Raw genomic sequence first — 19,314 nt, 5'->3', positions numbered from 1 at the left:
AAAAGTCTACAAGCAATAAATGCTGGAGAGGGTGTGGAGAAAAGGGAACCCTCTTACACTGTTGGTGGGAATGCAAACTAGTACAGCCACTATGCAGAACAGTGTGGAGATTCCTTAAAAAACTGGAAATAGAACTGCCGTATGACCCAGCAATCCCACTCCTGGGCATACACACCAAGGAAACTAGATCTGAAAGAGACACGTGCACCCCAGTGTTCATTGCAGCACTGATTATAATTGCCAGGACATGGAAGCAACCTAGATGCCCATCAGCAGACAAATGGATAAGGAAGCTGTGGTACATATACACCATGGAATATTACTCAGCCATTAAAAAGAATTCATTTGAATCAGTTCTAATGAGATGGATGAAACTGGAGCCCATTATACAGAGTGAAGTAAGCCAGAAAGATGAAGATCAATATAGTATACTAACACATATATATGGAATTTAAAAAGATGGTAACAATAACCCAATATGCAAAACAGAAAAAGGAGACACAGATGTACAGAACAGACTTTGGGACTCTGTGGGAGAAGGCGAGGGTGGGATGTTCAGAGAGAATAGCATTGAAACAAGTATACTATCAAGGGTGAAACAGACCACCAGCCCAGGTTGGATGCATGAGACAAGTGCTCAGGGCTGGTGCACTGGGAAGACCCAGAGGGATGGGATGGGGAGGGAGGTGGGAGGGGGGATCGGGATGGGGAACACATGTAAATCCATGGCTGATTCATGTCAATATATGGCAAAAACCACTACAATATTGTAAAGTAATTAGCCTCCAACTAATAAAAATAAATGAAAAAATAAAATAAAATTGGAGTGTAATCATCCAAAAAAAAAAAGAAAAAAAAAAACAAAAAACAAATTACCTACAGAAACTTACACCAGGAAAACCCCTGGTGTACAAAACTTTTGGAAGTTATTTTTACAACATTTGCATGAGCAATTTATGATAAAACATATCACTTGGTCAGCAGTTTTGTCATATAATTTTATTTAGATTATAAAATAGGTTATATTTTAAAGGGCTTCCCTGATGGTTCAGCAGGTAATGAATCTGCCTGCAATGTAGGAGACACAGGAGACGTGGATTCTATCCCTGGGTTGGGATGATTCCGTGGAGGAAGAAATGGCAAACTTAAACTTATGATTTAAATTCATATTTAAATTTAATATTGATTATTATATATCTTCACTATTATCCCAGTATGTATGTAAACATTTGTTAATATGAAAGAATGTTTGGAATGTATATGACTGCTTAAAAAAAGTAAGTACTAAATTGTATCTATATAATGTTATTTTGCTAATTGAGTATGTACACAGTTGCAGGACAGTTTCTGGATGTACACGTATAAAAATTGTATTGAACTAAAATTTTGATATGTGAACTTTTTGCCTCATTTTAATTTACTAATATCCAGAAATTTATGTGCACTTCCCATCTTATAGTGGAACCTTTGTACTCCCGTGAATGTTGACCACCAAGCCCTTTCCTTTCTGATTTTACTCTCTCTATTCTTGCCCTGACAGGCTGGCGATTCTGTAGGACCCATTGCTCTGCCCCCAAGATGCTGCTGCCAGCGCTTCTTGCACTGGGTTCACCTGCTCATCTTCCAGGTCTTTGCTCACATTCTTCCCTCTACCTGGTGGCCCACCTCTTTGCCAGAGAGCAACTGTCTCTCCTCAACTTTGGAGACTCAGCTTTATTTGGTCACCTCTGGATTTCTCACCAACATTTGGTCCCAGGCATATTCCATGTAGTCACATCATCTTTATTTCAGTGTTTTCTGTGTAACTCAGAGCAACCCTCTGCACTTTGGTATCTCATCTCTGCCTGCATCCTTCTCCCATCAGGACTCAGGAGCTCTGAGGCAATCTGTCTACTGTGGGTCATGTTCCTTCACTAAGCTTGTGTTTACCAAGCATTTACTCTGTGCCAGACTCTAATTTAAGGCACAGAATTAGGATGTGGCTAATCTGTTTGGAGTCTGCAGGCTAGAGGAGGAGACTGAGAAATTAAGCAGTCATAACAGGAGGGGGGTCATGAATGTGTGATGGAAGGAAGACAGAGCCTATGGGGAAGCTTTGGGGAAGGGGGCCCAACTCAGACTTGGACATTAGAAAGCTCTTTTTCCTCCACTTGCTCATTCTTTGACTCATCATTTACCAGGATGCTTTTGGGTTACAAAGTTTAACCAGAGGCAAGCTCTCCCAGAAGGAGCTCATAGTATTGAAGACTGAAGACTAAAGATTAAAATAGTCTTTAGAAGACTGAAGACTAAAATAACTAAATCTGGTTATTGCTGATTTAGGAGAAGGATGTGCAAGGGAAAAAAAGAGTTGTCCTCTTCATTTGTGAGTGACCCATCTTGGAGAAGATGGCTTGGGGTTGGGCCTTGGTAGATGGACATAAGGGACAACAGCATTCCAGGGAGAGGGCCCATGAGAGCAGAGTCCCAGAATCTGGAATGCATAGGCAGATGGGGACGATCTTGAGTAACCTAGGGTGCTGGAGATTAGGAAGGAGAGAGGTACTGGGCCAGGCCGCATGGGGTTTGGGCTCCTGTCTCTGGCTCCACTCTGTTCTAATCGTGCTGCAGAGAAAGAGAGGTCTCAGCTCTCTGCAACTCCTGACTGTCTCCTAACACTTGTTTAAGCCACACACCCTTGGCGACCCCTCTCCACGTGGCTTCTATCTTTGCTCTGAGCTTCCCAACCCCCAGGCTAGTGGTGCCAGTGCTGGGTGGGGAGCTGCTTGGCCTTCGCAGCCTATAAGCTGCTGCTTTCCCTCCTTCCCGTCCCTCCACACAATGGACTGACACCCCTCTGTGCAGGCTCTGTGCTGAGTGCTCAGGGTGAGGGGGATTACAGGCTCAGTTCCAAGAGCTCATGGTCCAGAGACAGGACACCAGGCAGGCAACTCAAATTTCACTTCTTCTCACCTGGCCCCATCCTGGGAAGCTTCACTCTTCTGTGCTAGGAACATGTCAGGGTTTAGGCACTGATATCATGAGACCGTATAATCCCTCAGTCTGAACAAACTGACCTGGTTTGTCTCTACAGCTGATATAATTCCCCACCCAGCAAGTGAGCCTCTTTTCCTGAGACATGACACTGTCTTAGATTCCTGTCTGTTGTCTCCACACACAGTGAACCCACAGGGCTGATCTGTCAGACTAACATTTGTGCTCCCAGGCAAGCTCAGGGCCAGGCAGGAAGGGTGGGATTGAGGGATGGGGCAGAGAAGTATCTGGAAGCCTGTGAGAACACCTGAAGGTGCTCAGCCTGGAGAACGGGGAGACTCAGGAAGGAACAGCTGTTGTCCTCAAAGGGCAGGGTTTCCAGGACAGCCTGAGATCTCCCTGAGGAGGCAGTGTCTGACAGACACGTGGACACCAACACAGGGCCTGGGAGGAATGAGTCCCCAGGACTGGGTGAGGAGCCAAGACCTGAGAGGTTAGCTGGGTTACTTCATGGAGTCATGTGCTGGTCACACAGCAAGCCTCTGTCCCATGGACTAACTGACCATGACCGTGCCCTAGAGCCCCACCCCTCCCGGCCCTCCCAATCCCTGGTCCAGCTCCATCCTACCTCCTGCTTGTGCCTATAGAACCAGTGGGAAGAAGGAGACGGGAACTGACGAAGGGCTTTGAGTAGCCACCGTCTGTGCAGGTAGAACTGTGTTGCCTTGAGCAGAAGCAGAACTAGGCCGAGCAGGGAGAGCACCTGCAGGAGCCCAGAGACACTGCCCAGGCTTCTCTGGTGGGGCTCAGTGCAGAGACACTCATGGTGCAGTGGCTCTGGATTGCTGACTCTCCCTGACTGTGGTTGATTTTCCCTGAGCACCCAGTCTGGAGAATCTCCCCGCCCACCTGGGGGAGGGTGAAGGTGAAGGCAGAGCTCAGACCTGGGACTCCAGAGTTGATTGTGCAGGATACACTTTCAGGAAGAGTGGGAGAAAAGCTTTCTTAGCTGACAGTGACAATGGCCAGGCATACCCCCACTTTTCCTTCTCCTTATTTCTTACCAAATATTTAATGAGAAGCTGCAATGTGCCATGCTATCTGTCTGGTGCTGAGACACAGCTGCAAATAGAGCTGACTTGAAACTTGTCAGTCACAGTTTGGTTTGACAGACTTTCAGTAGATGTGGTTTGTTTTATTATCATCCCCATTTCAGAGAGGAAAACTAACTTCAGAGAGGAAAAGTGATGTTGTCAGCAGAAAACAGACTCTGAGAGACCCCGGTGAAATTGAAATCCTTCTCTGTTGGACCTCAGAACTGCCCACCTCAGCTCCTCTGAATAGTTTCCCAGGGCTTGTCCCATCCACTATGGAGTGTGTCCTGGATGACTGTGCCAGTGGATGGAGCACTGGCCTTGGATCCAGAAGGCCCAGCCCCAGGGCAATTTTACTACTTATGAAGCTAGTGACTTGTCCTCTCTGAGCCTCAGCTTCTATTTTGAAAGGTGGGATAATAATTTATTTCCTACATACCTCCCAGGAATGGTCTTTCAGTCATTCATTCATTCATCAAATATTTCTTGAGCTCACAGGCTGTATTAAAGGTAGAAACTTACCCTAGTACAATAAAAATAATTCTTGTGGTCCAGGAATAAACACTGACCTGTTCCCCTGACCAAAAAAGAATGGGGCATTTAAGGGTGAATAAGAGTTCAGCAAGTAGAGAGTGCTTTTAGAGCAGTGGGTACTGAAAAGAGATGGAGATCAGATCAAAATAGGAAGGGGTGAGGGAAGTTTCATCTTTAGTGACTTATATCACTATTTCATAATTCTCTCTGTTAAGATCAAATCCAATGCCTACAATTCCAAGTAAAACACCAAAGATATCCATGAATCTACTTGGAAGCCAGCTCTCTCAGGAGCCTTAAGATTCCTCTTGACCTGCTCTTCCACCCTATGTAACTCTGACCCAAACACTCTCCTTGAATGCCTGATCTCCTGATAGGTGGTTCATGTACAACCTATGGAGCCACATTTTGGGGGCTTGTCCAAACTAAAGGTCAGGGGCGGGTAACCAGTTACACTCAACCCCCTCCCAGCCCATCCATCCCCTCCTTGTCCTGGGTTCCTCTCAAGGTTCTGAAGCTCTTCCTCCCCACACTCTGAGTGACTGGATTTTCCTTTATTGGTTCAGCATCTTGATTCAGCCCTAAGAACAGAAAGGAGAGTGAGTCCATTGTCATGTGCTCTCAGTGTGACCAACTAAAGCCCCTCTGTGCCTCCTGACACCAGGGGGCCTGAGAAGCTTCTTGTCTAGGACCCTCCCAGTCAACTCTCCTGCCCTACGCTCCACCTAGCCCAGAATGTCCATCTGGCCCATCCTTGCAGCAGATGAACTAGCCCTGAGCCCTAGGGCCTGGGGTGAGTGGGGGGAAAAGGGAAACTGGTCTGAAGGTTCCAGCTTCAGGCACTGGCTGGGGAGAGGCCCCTTCAAGAGGCACATGGCACCATAGCAGCGCAGCCCCAGGGCTGCAGGAAGTCTCCTCTGGCACCAGGGCCCTGGGTTAGGAAGGCCAGGGGTGGGTGGGAGGAGGACCTGGGTGCAGAGCCAGAAGAGAGCGGGGCTGGGTGCAGAGAGGCTGGAGGAGGAGTGCACGGGCCTTGTTCTGGTCAGTGCCCGTGTCAGGAGGACTACCCCCTCCCAGTCTCTGGGAATACCAGGGCTGAAGAAGCCCCTCCTCCATCATGGTGGCTGAGGAGAAAGACCAGAGACCCCAAGGTGCTGTCCTGTGTGGGAGGTACCACCAGCTGTCCTGGATTTGGATCGGACATCCTCTCCCAGCAGCTAACACTTGTGCCCACCTGGTTCCTCCCAGGCCGTCCAGTACACACATGCCCCCATCACTTGTGGCCTCTGAGGAGCCTGAGGTTCTGCCTGTGGGGTAGGGCTGCCAGGGGGCTGGTGACATGGCCAGGCTGGGCTCTTTTCAAATCTCTTCTGGGGTGGAGACCTTTGTGCCTGGACAAGTCTGTAAAGTCTTCCCTGCTCAGCACAGGGTGGGTGCTGGCTGGGCCCCTCTACAGATGTGGTGAGAAAGCTACCACAGAAGAGCAGGGTGGTTCCTTCCCCGACAGGTGCTGGTGTGAGCGTCTTCCCTCTGAGCCTTTGGAGATGAGAACTTCCTCCTGACTCAGCTGTCACAGAAGCCTCAGACGCTGGGCAGGGTGTGGGGGCATGAGGGAACCCAGAGTGTGAGGCTGCAGGGGGGTCGGACATACTCTCCCTGCTGGGGTTCCAGTCCCACAGAGCAGGTGTTATCTCCCCTCATCCTCTCCGCTGTTTTCCCTCCCTTTCCCTATCATTTCCCTCTCCCTTCCCAGCTCCTTTCAGAGAAGACACACACACTCCATATGACATTGTGAACTTTATCCAGGGAGGGCGAGAGAGGGGAAGCCATATGAGTGATACATGGGAAGACTCATCACACATGGGAGAGAGTGGGGGACAGGCCGATGGTAGTCACACAGGACTTTGCAGGTCCAGCCACAGCTGCCCAGGTGTCCTTGTCCTCAACCCCAGATCAGGAAAACAAGCCTGTCTTATCTGAATTGTTCATCTAATCACAAAGTCATGATTAAAGAGAACGTGATGCGAAGACAGAAGCAGAGGGACATTTGAAGATGCTGCTGGATTTGAATGTGGAGGAGGGCCCAGGAGCCAAGGAATGCAAGGATTACAGCTCCCGATGCAGAAAAGGCAAAGAGTGGGACCCTGTCCTAGATCCCTGGAGAGAGGGCCCGCCAACATCTTGGTTATTCAAGGTCAACCTATTTCAGATATCTCACTCCAGAGCTGTCAGAGCCTATTCCCCGAGGCAGTGATACATTATTTTATCAACAAAAGGAAATGAATACAGGGACAGATAGGCAGGCTGAAGGGGAGAAACGCAGGGAGAAAGTAGACAGAATGGAGGAGGGCTGATGATTGGGATTCAGGTGGCCAGTGAGAGATACAGGGGGTCAGAGACAGACGGAGAGATAAGCAGATAGGGAGCCTACAGAAAAGTGAGAGGAGAAGGGCAGAAAGTCTTCTGGGCAGGAAACAGGAGATGAGGTGGGCTGGTAGGTGGGCAGATGGAAGCAGGAAGTGGGCAAAGAGGCAAGGACAGGAGAGAGACACAACAAGGCAGGCTGGCAGGCAGGGCCCTCAGAGCTTGTGCTGTCCACAAAAGGATCAGAGGATCTTCCTGAGCCACAAGTGGATCCCATTTTTAGACTTCAACACAAGTTTTTTGAATGGGCACTGGGACTCTTGAGGGATCTGGTCCCAGTTCAAATCAAAGGGCCACAGCCACCTTCAACTCATTCGTGGCAAACTGCTTCCCGATGCAGTTTCTGGGTCAGGATGGGAAAAGGAAGTGAGCAGAGGCTTCTGACCCCTGCTGAAGACAAGGATTCAGGGCTGTCCTCCACATGACCAAGCCGTGATACCTTCCCTATAGGTCACACTGAACTTGCCACCTAGGCCTTGGCCCACACTCTTCCCCTGTCTTCTGACAAAGCCCACCTCTCTAAATACTAGCTCCTAACTCCTCCTTCTGCTCTCAGCAGGAAATCCTGTTGGGGAGCACCTGTGCTCTAAGCACATAATCAAGTCAAGCAAGTCAGGAAATGTGAATCAGAACTTTGTTCACTGGTTCACAGGCAGTTTCTGGTTTTAGGCCAGGCCAGGACACTATGGGGCTGGGTGGGCTTCATGCTCAGGCCCTTATCTTCTATAGCAGACAAATAGGGGTTCCCATTTCCAGAGAGGACAAGAGAGGATTGTGCAAGGAATCAGAATGGCAACAGACAACTTCCTTGTTGGGACACGAATTAGTGACCCTGAACCTGCTGGACCATTTGCCTCCCAGTTAATTAATGGACTGGTCTCCTGTCTCCCCTCAGCCCTTCAGTCAATCTGTTCTGGAATCTTCCTATTCTACCCTAGAAGTGACCCCCTAACCATCCTTTGGTCTCCTTACCTGACCTTTTCAGCCTCCCTGCATCCCTTCTCTCTACTGAAGCCACAGCAGCTCCAGGCCTGTTCTGTGCCCCATCACAAGGAGGACACCACCCAGTGCCACAGCTGCATCACAGCTCTCTCTGGATTGCTCCTTACTCATCTGGGTCCTGTCCAGCGGAGAGAACTTCTTCTTACGCAGGTTGATAAGGATACCAGGGCCCTTAAGGAGGAGAAAGGGACAGACCTCTTTTTTCCCCTTACATTCCTTCATCTTAGTCACATAATACATTTTTTTCTTAAGCTCTTAGTTGTTATGGTAACAATCTAAATTGCCTAAGACTAAATTTCTTTAAGCCCAGAGCTAATGATTACAGAAAACAAAACAAAGCAAAACACGTCTTGCTCAGTTGTCAGTCAGTTTAGTCGCTTAGTCGTGTCAGACTCTTTGCGACCCCATGAACCACAGCAGGCCAGGCCTCCCTGTCCATCACCAACTCCCGGAGTTTACTCAAACTCATGTCCATCGAGTTGGTGATGCCATCCAGCCATCTCACCCTCTGTCGTCCCCTTTTCCTCCTGCCCCCAATCCCTCCCAGCATCAGGGTCTTTTCCAATGAGTCAGCTCTTCACAAGGTGGCCAAATCTTGCTCAAGGGTGTTTTTCCTTAAGCTTGTACTAATGATTGCATAACAGCAATGTATTTTGATCCAGGACATGTTTCTCCTTCTTAACAGGAACCTTCTGACTAATCCTATTATCTTAAGATATATATTGTGGAAGTGGGTCTGATAAGACCTCTACAACCTTGAGACATTCTTTTGAAAAAGTATATAAATCCGTTGTTAAGACTAGCAACACTCTCTGCCTTCTTCTGATGTCTATGTCAAAAGCTTTCTCTGTCCCTTGTGAGAGTAATAAAACTTCTGCCACACAAAGCTCTGAGTGACTAAAGCCACCTCTCTGGTCCCAAAGCGAAATTCTCTTCCTCAGAGATGATGAATCCAATACAGTTTACTGTAAGCTATCACAGCTCCTCTTCCTCAACTCAGCTTCTCTTGTGGTTCCTTCCCCCACCTTCACAGACCACAAGCTCAAGGCTCAATCCAGTGACCACCACCTTCATCACCTCTGCTCACTGCACCTCTTCCCTCCTCAAGGCACCTCAAGGCACTGTTAGTGTTAACTCAAGGACATATCACATCGGTGCCTAGCACAGTGTCAAGATCTTCGAACCTTCCACAGTCTGCTCAATGAATGAATGAGTGAAAAAGTGGATGTGTGAATGATGTCTCTCTTGAGTAGACATGTTGATTTGTTAATAGTGAGCTCTGAGGGAGGACAGCGTTATCATCTCTGTGTTCCCATCTCCTAGCACAGGTCTTGGCATATGGAGACATGCTTAATACATACTTTCATATTTAAACAAAATTTAAAGGAAATCAGTCCTGGGTGTTCATTGGAAGGACTGATGTTGAAGCTGAAACTCCAATATTTTGGCCACCTGATGCAAAGAGCTGACTCATTTGAACAGACCCTGATGTTGGGAAAGATTGAAGGCAGGAGGAGAAGGGGATGACAGAGGATGAGATGGTTGGATGGCATCACCGACTCAATGGAGATGAGTTTGGGTAAGCTCAGAGAGTTGGTGATGGACAGGGATGCCTGGCGTGCTGCAAAGCATGGGGTTGCAAAGAGTCGGACATGACGGAGTGACTGAACTGAACTGAACTGAATTGAATTGAAAACAACCTAAATGGAGTGACAGTATGGTATGTATTAATTCTGACCTAGGAATCAAGCTGCTGAGTCCCTCCTGCCCTCTAGTGGCAACTGCATGACATGCAGCCATGTCTACAAGGAAGGGCTGGACCCTGGTTTAAATAAAATCCTAGAACCAATTCAGGAAGACAGTTGGCTTCAAACCTGTTCTGTGAAGGTTGATTCACCAATTGAAAATTTCACAGAACTGTAGATTCAGAAAAAAAGAAAAAACGTTCTTACTAAGAAGTTGCATTATGAAAGTTACTGTTTCAGGGGATGAAATTACAATTTTCACCATAGTTATTCTGGATGTGTCATTCACTTAATTATCATTTAAAGCGTGCTTTGTATTTACATGCAAAAAATTTTCAAATGCTTGTGTTAAATACAAAATAGTGGATTTTTCTCTCACAATTACTTGCTTGTCCTCTACTTTATACTTTTTTGCCAACATTAGACACTGTATAATTTGGGAGTGCAGTGTATAACCCACCATACATATAAAGAATTTGGGAAACTTGAAAAGGTATCACATTTATATGAATATTTAGTCAAAGATTTGTTAGGGTCCCCCACAGAAATAGAGAACACACTGACTGTGTAACTTTCTTCAAAGGGCAATTGTAACTGATCACTAATATGATTTGAACCCCCAGGACAGCTGGGAAGAAGGAAGAGAGCTGGGAGTCTGAATCCATGGAAACATAATATATACAATGAGAGGCTGATTGGTGATTTAAGCAGAAAAGGTAGTACTCTGACTAAGAATGTGGGAAGAGAGAAGAGTCATCTACCTTTTAAGATAACTGATATTGCAAAGAAATAAGCATCTGAAGATTAAGTTTCATGAAAACGTCTGATGCTGAAAAGTCATACTCCTAAAGTGAGGAAATCCCCAGAATACTTTGAAACAGCACTGACATGGAAATGTGGCCAGTCATTGCAGAAGTCAGGAGATCAAAGTCATTGTGGCGGGTCCTGAAAGCCTTCTTATACCTGGAGACCCATGCCTTCTTCTCAACACATCAACATACAAGGACAAAACTGCATGCACCACATCTGAATGTAGACAGTCACACATACTGGGTAGCAACCAGTGACACCTGCTTCCCCAAGTACAGAGGCCTCACCTGGATCCTCCTGAGAAGGACAGGAAGGCATGGCTATGTCAAGTAGAACCTGGTGCAAACCGGGATGGGTCAAACATCTGCAGAGAGAGCACCGGGGCCAGGACAGATGGGGTCAAACTCCTTGCCTCAGTCTACCAGGGGACAAGAATCCCAGAGGAGGAGCAGGAGAAGGGGTTGGTGTGGAGAGAGCATCCCATTCACTCCTCCCTCTACCATCTTACCTCCAGGTTTGACTATATCTTTGGGTTGTGATGAAAGGAGAGGATCAGTATGAATCCTGTGGGGAAGGGAGGAGAGAGAGAAACTGATGGTCCCCATGGAACAGCGGGCATGTGCTGGCACAAAGTGTCTGGGATCACTCTCCATCACTCTGAATGAAATGATGCTCTTGCAAGACTGGTGGGCTGGGCGTGACAAATCACATGATCACTGATTAGGAGTAGGTAACTGGGGCCCAGGACTGAGAAGTTAAAGAATTGGAGGCTTATACACAGGAGCAACTCAGATGACAAGTCACATTTATCAAGTGCCATCACAACCTTTTGGAAATGAGCAGTAGCTCATTTAGTACTCACACAGCCCTCAAGGAAGGCCATCTTATCCCCAGGTGGAGAAGAAGCACCTGAGCCTTGAGAAGTTAACAGATGTGTCCATGATCTTACAGTTAGGAAGTGGCAGGGCTGGGATTCAGGCCCACTGGGAGGGGAGCTGATGGTTGGCCTCCAGCCATGGCAGATCATCAGATGCTCTCTACCATCCACAGGAAGGCCTCAAAAAGAAGACCCCGTGTGAACCCTGGCAGTGATTTCACTGAGCTCCCTCCTTAGACCCCATATGGAAAAAACAATCTCCACCTGTTTCTCTCTACTTTTGCTTCAAGCCTTTACAGCTCAAGGAATTAGAACTCTAGGACTCCATTACAAGACCACATTCAAAGTCCAGCAGTTGCTTATTGAGCATTTGCTGCTTCAGATTCTGCATCAAGCACTTTTGAAAAGTTGTCCATACTTCAAAGCAAATATTAACTATCTTGAGACAGAAACATAGTCATGCCATTCCAGAACTGGAAGAGCCCATGTGGGGCTCTGAGGTCCTGTGTGGTCTTGGAGTGGCCTTAGGTGAGTGGTGAGGTGACGTCCATTCCTGCAGGTAAAGAGCGTCCATCAGGGAAGGTGATGGGCTTGCTCAACTCTCCGGCTGTGCTGGGCACTGGTGGGTAGAGTCTCAGTGCCTCCTTGATGCACGTGGTGGTATAGGGCATCTAGTCCAGGTGGTCCCTGAAAAGAAATGCATCTAAGGGTGGACAGGATAGGACAACCAGGGATTCTCCCTAGCTCAGGTGGGACAGGGTTCTTCCATCTCCTGGACACTCACCAGGTGATGGAAGCACCATCCTCCAGGAGGCTCTGGATCTCTTCTTGGCACCTCTGCTGATGCACAGGGTGGGAAGCCAGTGTATAGAGGATCCAAGAAATGCCACTGGCTGTGGTGTCGTTACCCTTGAACATGAACATGTCCACTTCGGCACAGAGGTCCTAATCAGACAAGCTGCTCCGATTCTCTATCTGTGGAGGCAGGGCCAGAGTGCAGGGTCTGCCCTTCCTGTGTACTTCTGCCCAAAGGCTCAGGCCTCTCTTGCTCACACTCATTCTGGCAAAGAGGAGGATGTCCAGGAAGTCCAAATGCCTCCTGCTCCTCACTTTCTCCAGCTCTCCCTCCTTCTGCAGGTGAGCCTTCCTCTCCTTGATCACTGTGTCTGTCCCAGAACAGTGATTCCCAGCCAGAATTGAGGACTCTGGGGGCCCATATGCCATCTGCCATCCCCATAGACCTATCTGCCCCTCAGGCCCAGTCTGGGTGCCAGGTGGATGTGGATGTGGGTGGGACTGGGTGAGTATGTTAGGACTGAGAACTCAAGTGTCATCTACTCCAGGCAGCAATCCCTGCAGTAACACAGCCCATGGAGACTCTGTGTGAATGCTGCTGGGAGGGGGTCTCACTCAGTCATCACCAACATGGTGACTCCTGTAACTCCCTGTTCAATACCTGACACCCTGACCTCTGGGTTCCCGGTCCCTGCAGCATGCAGGTGTGTGTCAGCTCCTGAAGAGGAAGCAGGAGTCTGGGCTCTGCATGAGGGGTCAAGGCCAGGCCCTTTCACATGTGCCTGATGAAGGTGTGTGGAACAGCCCATGAGAAGGAGAAGAACCTGTGTGTTGATGGGCGAGCTGGCAGACCTGATGGTTCCAGCTTTCAGGGGTCAGCCTGTAGATGAAGTCGTTTTGGTGGAATATATTTTTCATTTGGGAAATATCAGAACTGTTGAGATCAATATATATCAAAATATCAGACTGTTGAGATCCCTGATGGCCTGGAAGTAGGACTGGGAGTTCCTGAAGGGAGAGGATGCAGAAGAGACTGGAGTTGAGGGGCCTCTGACCTGGAGAGGGATTAGGGCTCTGGGTCGAGGATTCCTCAGTCAGTAGGGACAGGCAACACTGAGGCATTGTCATTTCTGTCTTACCCTTGAAAATCCTCAGTATTTACAAGTGTCCTGAGGGGCCAGGCTTTTCCCTGTGTAGGAATCAGGGACCTGTGACTGAGTCAAGAATAGTCTGAGTGGTATTTGACCATGGTCCATGTTTCTTTACATTAATTTTTGTGCTGAGAAACATCCCTGCTGCCCTGACTGGCTCTCAGATAAGTCCTCCCCAACTGGTGACAATGGGACCCTGCCGTTGAAGTGCTGTCACTGACCTGTCAGTCTTGATGCTGCCCTGGAGACTGAAGGTGCACTTCATGGTGGTGTCCAGGGTCATCAAGGAGACATGTCTGAAGATCTCTACATGTGAGTCCTGGCTGATGAGCTCCTCCCACTTGTCCTGTGGAGGGAGGCGGATTGACTCTGCTCTGCTCTCCCAGAAGGCCTGTGCTGACAAGGCCAGTCCCTCTCTGTCTCTACTTATTTGCTTGAGATTTCCTCACTCTCTAAGCAGATGTGCTTTAGCAACTGAGGCTATAACGTATGTATGTGATATGATGCCAGTTTTCTATGAATATTTTACTATATAAATTGACATGTTCTCTCACAATATTTGAATTCTGAATTTTAGCAATAACTTATGATGATAAATATCTTGTGGCAGAGCAAAGAGCATAGTTTCTTGCGGGGAATTGAAGGGGGAATTGAAATCGACAGTTGGTCAGGCGATGTCCAACACTAGTAAGCAAATATTTAAGGGCAAGGAAAAGCCTAAGAAGCTCTCTTAGGGCTCCTAGGAATGGGCTTGACTTACTTCAGTTCCTTTCATTTATCCAATATTAGCTGAGCCCAGGTGGTACCTGGTCTGGATCAGAGATGACGTTTGTGAGGATCCAACTCTTTGAGTGTAGACCTGACTTCATTTGCTCCCATGGGTGGCTCAGTGCTACAAAGAAGTCCTGAACCCACATAGAGCCCACCTGAGTAACATTCTGGGATGTCTACTCTTCCATTGAATCTGTCATTGCTCAAGCCAGTCATGGCCAATTTGTGCTGCTGTCCTTGTTCTAGTCTGTTGTGTTGAAGACTTGGAGATGAGAGGAATGTGCACCCTGAATAACCTCCTTTCCTTTGTTGAGGAACAAATTGTGGATCCAAGTTGGTGCCTGAGTGCTCCTCTGTCCCATTCAGTTTTGGTGAGCACTGTCTCTTATGAATTTCTAAATTCATCATTCTGGGGACTGTATCTGATGGTTGTCTGAGGGACACAAGTGTCTGAGAGCAGACTTTGTCAATTTTATTGAATGTGAGTGGGTACTGGCAACAAGGGTTGAACTCACCAGCATCCTTTGGACAGAGTTGGCCATGAGTCCCATGTAGGGCTTCAGAATGTCATTGTGGAAGGCTGGGGTCAGCATCCACCAGTGCTAGAACCACGTCTGCCCCTCCAGCAGCAGCAAACCTTTCCCTGGACCACAGATGGGTGTATATGGGCATCGGGGACACTGGGGCCAACTTGGGAGGAACCGAGTATGTCAGGAGAAGGCTCATGAAAAGCAAGAGTTGGAAAGGCAGTACGTTTCAGGGATGTGAATTTCCAGTATTTCTGTCCCATAGTCATGCTGACATGATTATGACAGCAGTGAGATAGAAGTGGATAAACAGTAGTTGGGGGGGGGGGGGGCAGGTGATAGAAGTACTTATCTAAAAGTCAGGCTGAGAACATTGGAAATAACAGAGAAGAGATGAAGAGGTTCAGCTTCAGGAGGGCTCTCAGTACCATTACAAAGGATGAATGTTGCATTGGAAGGAGAGAAATAAGGTTTGATTCAGAGATGGAGGTGGTAACTGGGTGCCTGGCAGCAGTTCTCCATTATGCAAAGTGGAAGCTCTTTTTAACCTAACTAGTAGGGGGAACACTGCTGTATTTAAATGTACTTATCAATCCAGGGAATCAGGAATCTGTAGATACTATGAGACTTTGGGCCTGAAAAGTAAGGAAGAAAAGTTGAGGGGACCAAAAATGTCAGAGAGCCCCCAGAGCAGCTGAGGTCCAGGCCATGCGCTTCCTCCCCTTTCTGGTGCTTGTCAGATGGCAGTCTGTCTCAATATACCCCCCACTTGCCTCCCATCCCTGACTCTCTCTGTCCAGATAGTCACTGTGAGCCCAGGAAAGCAGACTCAGTGTTCTTGGAACAGAACATCCACAGGACCAAGAATGGTGAATTGCCATGAAACATTAGCTCTTTTCAATGCCTTAGAATAAGACAGAACCTGTGGGTGTACTATAATTTGTGGTGGTTTGTCCATCCCATGACCAAGGAGAAGCAACTGTGAGAGGTGCTCAACCTTGATCAGCGTGGATAGGGAATTGTCTTTCAGATCTGGGATCATCTCAATCTGGCTGTAATAAGATAAAAAGTAAGAAATAAAAGAGAAAGCAGCCTCACCCAGGTGTTTGAGCATTTAGAAATAGTAAATAATGTTGTCTTTAGTCTGGCCCGTGGGTTGAGGAATGTTTGAAAGAGTTCAGGCTTTGATGTCTGAAGGGCCAGTCTCTTCTGGAATTTCACACCCAGGGGCATGTACTCAAGGGAAGATTTTCTCCTGCTGAGGGTTTCCCTCTCACCTGATCTCCCCAGGACCATCTTCATATAGTCAGGGTCATAGATCAGAACTATGGCCATTGTCCCCTACAGCCAGCGAACACATGCACTCAGGTATTTCTCTACCCTTTTCAGTAGGGCTTGCAGCTCACTGTCATCTTGGAACTGTAAGCAAAGGAAAGACTAATCAATAAAACCCTTCTTTCAGTGCCAGGGTTGGAGTCATGTCAAGGTTAGGATGGGGTATCAGGAGATTACTCTGGATCCATCAGCAGAACTAAGAGTTTAGAACTATTTCTTATGACTTGGGCTCTGATCCAGACCTTGCTGGCTGTCCATCTTTGATGCTTAGACCAGATTCTCTCCCATTGTTGGGTAGACCTAGGCCACCACTACAAACTGCTTACAGATACCTACATCAGGGGTTGACTCCTTGGTGCACAAAACTTTTGGAAGTCATTTGGATAAAATTTGCATGAGCAATTAATGATAATTCATATCACTTGGTAAACAGTTTTGTCTTATTTTTTATTTGAAGAAGAAAAAATAGACTATATTTAAAAAATTAAGCTATGATTATTTTCATTTTGCCATACTGACTGTTATATATCTTCAATACTGTCACAGCATACATGTAAATGTTAATATGAAAGGGTATTTAGAATATATATGGCTAAGTGAGAAAAGTTAAACTATATGTGTGTGTATAATATTATTTTACATATTGAGTGTGTGCATAGTTGTGGGACAGATTCCGGGCATATATATGAAAATGGTTTTGAAATAAGATTGTGAAAATAGTTGGATTTTTAAATCTCATATCATTTATTAATATTCAGAAACATTTGTGCACTTCCCATTGCCTAGAGGAATCTTTGTACACTCCTGAGTGTGGACCACAAAGCCCTTTCCTTTATGTTTTACTGTCTCTATTGTTGCCCTTGTAGGGCTGGCAATTTCACAGGACCCACTGCTCTGCCCCCACGATGCTGCTGCCAGCGCTCCTTGCACTGGCTCCACCTGCTCACTCTCAAGGCTTTTGCCTATGTTCTTCCCTCTAGCTGGTGGCCCGTCCTCTTCGCCACAGAGCAACTGCTTCTCCTCAACTTTGGAGACTCAGCTTTGTTTTGTTAAGTCTGGATTTCTCATCAACGGTTGGTTCCCAGCATGTTCTGTAGTCAAATCATCTTTATTTCAATGACTTCTGTATCTGATCTCTGCCTGCATCCTTCTCCCATCAGGACTCAGGAGCTCTGAGGCAATTTGTCTACTGTGGGTCATGTTCTTTCACTAAGCTTGTGTTTATTGAGCATTTACTGTGTGCCAGGCACAGATTTAAGGCACTGAACTAGGATGCAGCTCTAGATGCTTGTCTGTTTGGAGCCTGCAGGGGAGTGGAGCAGACTGAGAGATCAAGTGGCCATAACAGGAGGGCAGCATGAATGTGTGATGGAGGGAAGATGAAGCCTCAGGGAAGCTTTGGGAAGGGTGCTTAACTCAGACCAGTCTTAGAAAGCTTTGTCCTGAACTTGCTCATTAATCAAGTCATCATTTACCAAGATGCTTTTGGGTTACAAAGATGAACCAGAGGCAGGCTGTCCCTGAAGGAGCTCATAGCTATGACATTGCAGATAGAAATAGCTGAATCTAGTCAGCTCTGCCTTATGAGAAGGATCTGCAAAAGACAAAGAGTTTTCCTCTTCACTCCTGGGTGACCAAGAAAAGTACCTAAGAGGAGATGGCTTGGGGTTGGGCCTTGGTAGATAGAAAAGAGGGACAAGGTCCTTCCAAGGAGAGGGCCCATGGGAGCCAACTCCCAGAGGCTGGAATGCACAGGCAGGTGGGGTGGACCCTGAGTAACCTGCGGTGCAGGAAATTAGGAAGGAGAGAGAGAGATACTGGGCCAGCCCACATGGGACTTAGATGTTTCCAGTTCTTGTCTTTGTCTCCACTCTGCGCTAATCATGCAGCCAAGAAAGAGGGGCCTCAGCTCTCTGCAATCTGTGATTGTCACCTAACACTTGTTTAAGCCATAGACCCTTGGTGACCCCTCTCCATCTGACTTTGCTCAGAGATCCCCCACCTCACAGGCCAGTGCTGCCAATGAGTGTGGCAATGCTGCCCCTCCCAGCCTGAAAGCTGCTCCTTTTCCTCCTTCTGTCCCTCCACACAATGGACTGACACCCCTCTGTGCTCGGTGCTGGGGGTGAGGGGGACTACAGGCTCAGTTCCAAGAGTTCATAGTCCTTCATAGTCCAGAGAAAGGACACCAGGCAGGCAAACTCACCCTGTTGATGGTGAAACTCGAATGTCAGTTCTCTTTACCTGGCCCCATCCTGGAAACCTTACTCCTGTGTGCCAACAACTGAAATCACAAGTTGCAAAATCCCTCAGTCTGATCAAGGCAAGCAGGTTTGTCTTATAGCTGACATAACACTACCCAGCAGGTGAGCTATTGTCCTGTGACCTGACACTGTCTTAGATATCTCTCTGTTGTCTGCCGGGCAGTGAACCCACAGGGCTGATCCATCAGATTGATGTCAGTGCTTCCAGACAAGCACAGGACAAGGTATGAACTCACTGACCATAACCATGCTCTACATCCCTGCCCCTAGTGGCCCTTCCAATCCCCAGTCCAGCTCCATCCTACCTCCTGCTTGTGCCCATAGAGCCAGTGGGAAGGAGGAGATGGGAACTGATGAAGGGGTTTGAGCAGCCACTGTCTGCATAGGTAAAGCTGTACTGCCTTGAGTAGAAGCAGAACCAGGCTGAGCAGGGAGATCACCTGCAGAAGCCCAGAGACACTGCCCAAGGCACTGGTGGGGCTCAGCGTACAGACACTCATGGTGCAGTGGTTTCTGGATCGTTGACTGTCGCTGACTGTGGCTGACCTTCCTGGAGCACCTAGCTTGGTCTGGGAGGATCTCCCGCCCACATAGGGGAGGGTGAAGGTGAAGGCAGAGCTCAGACCTGGGCCTCCAGAGTAGTTGTTGGCTTTTTTTTTTTTTAATTTAAACCATCTCTCCTTTGTCACAAAATGTAAGTGTTAAGTAGTTTGAATAGGAAAAAGGAGTCCAAAATAGCAGTGGCTAAAAGACAAAGAAAGGAAAAAACCGGTGAAAATAGAACAAAGGAAGTTCCGAGGACTGGAGTGAGAACCTCAGGTGAAGAAAACAGCCCTCCTGGCTAGCCCAGTTTACACAGGGCAAGCTCAGGGGGAGGAGGAAAAACATATAAAAAGAGGAGCCAAAACTGAGCCTCTGGCTTCTCTTCTCTTCATGTCTTTTGGATCAGTCTGCCCTCACTCCTTGAGGATGTATTTTCCTTTGCTTTCCAAATAAAACTGAGCTGTAACAC

General features: G+C 47.5%; 1 pseudogene; it reads right to left on the bottom strand.

The window, feature by feature from the left end:
• LOC122677079 overlaps nt 1-18,802 on the bottom strand; it is a 33,021-nt pseudogene extending 14,219 nt beyond the window's left edge.
• Between the last annotated feature and the right edge of the window lie 512 nt (nt 18,803-19,314).

This window comes from Cervus elaphus, chromosome 20 (assembly GCF_910594005.1).
Source record: "Cervus elaphus chromosome 20, mCerEla1.1, whole genome shotgun sequence".
Taxonomy (NCBI): Eukaryota; Metazoa; Chordata; class Mammalia; order Artiodactyla; family Cervidae; genus Cervus; species Cervus elaphus.
The sequence above is the reverse complement of the archived record's forward strand: the minus strand, read 5'-3'. Positions and strand labels throughout refer to the sequence as shown.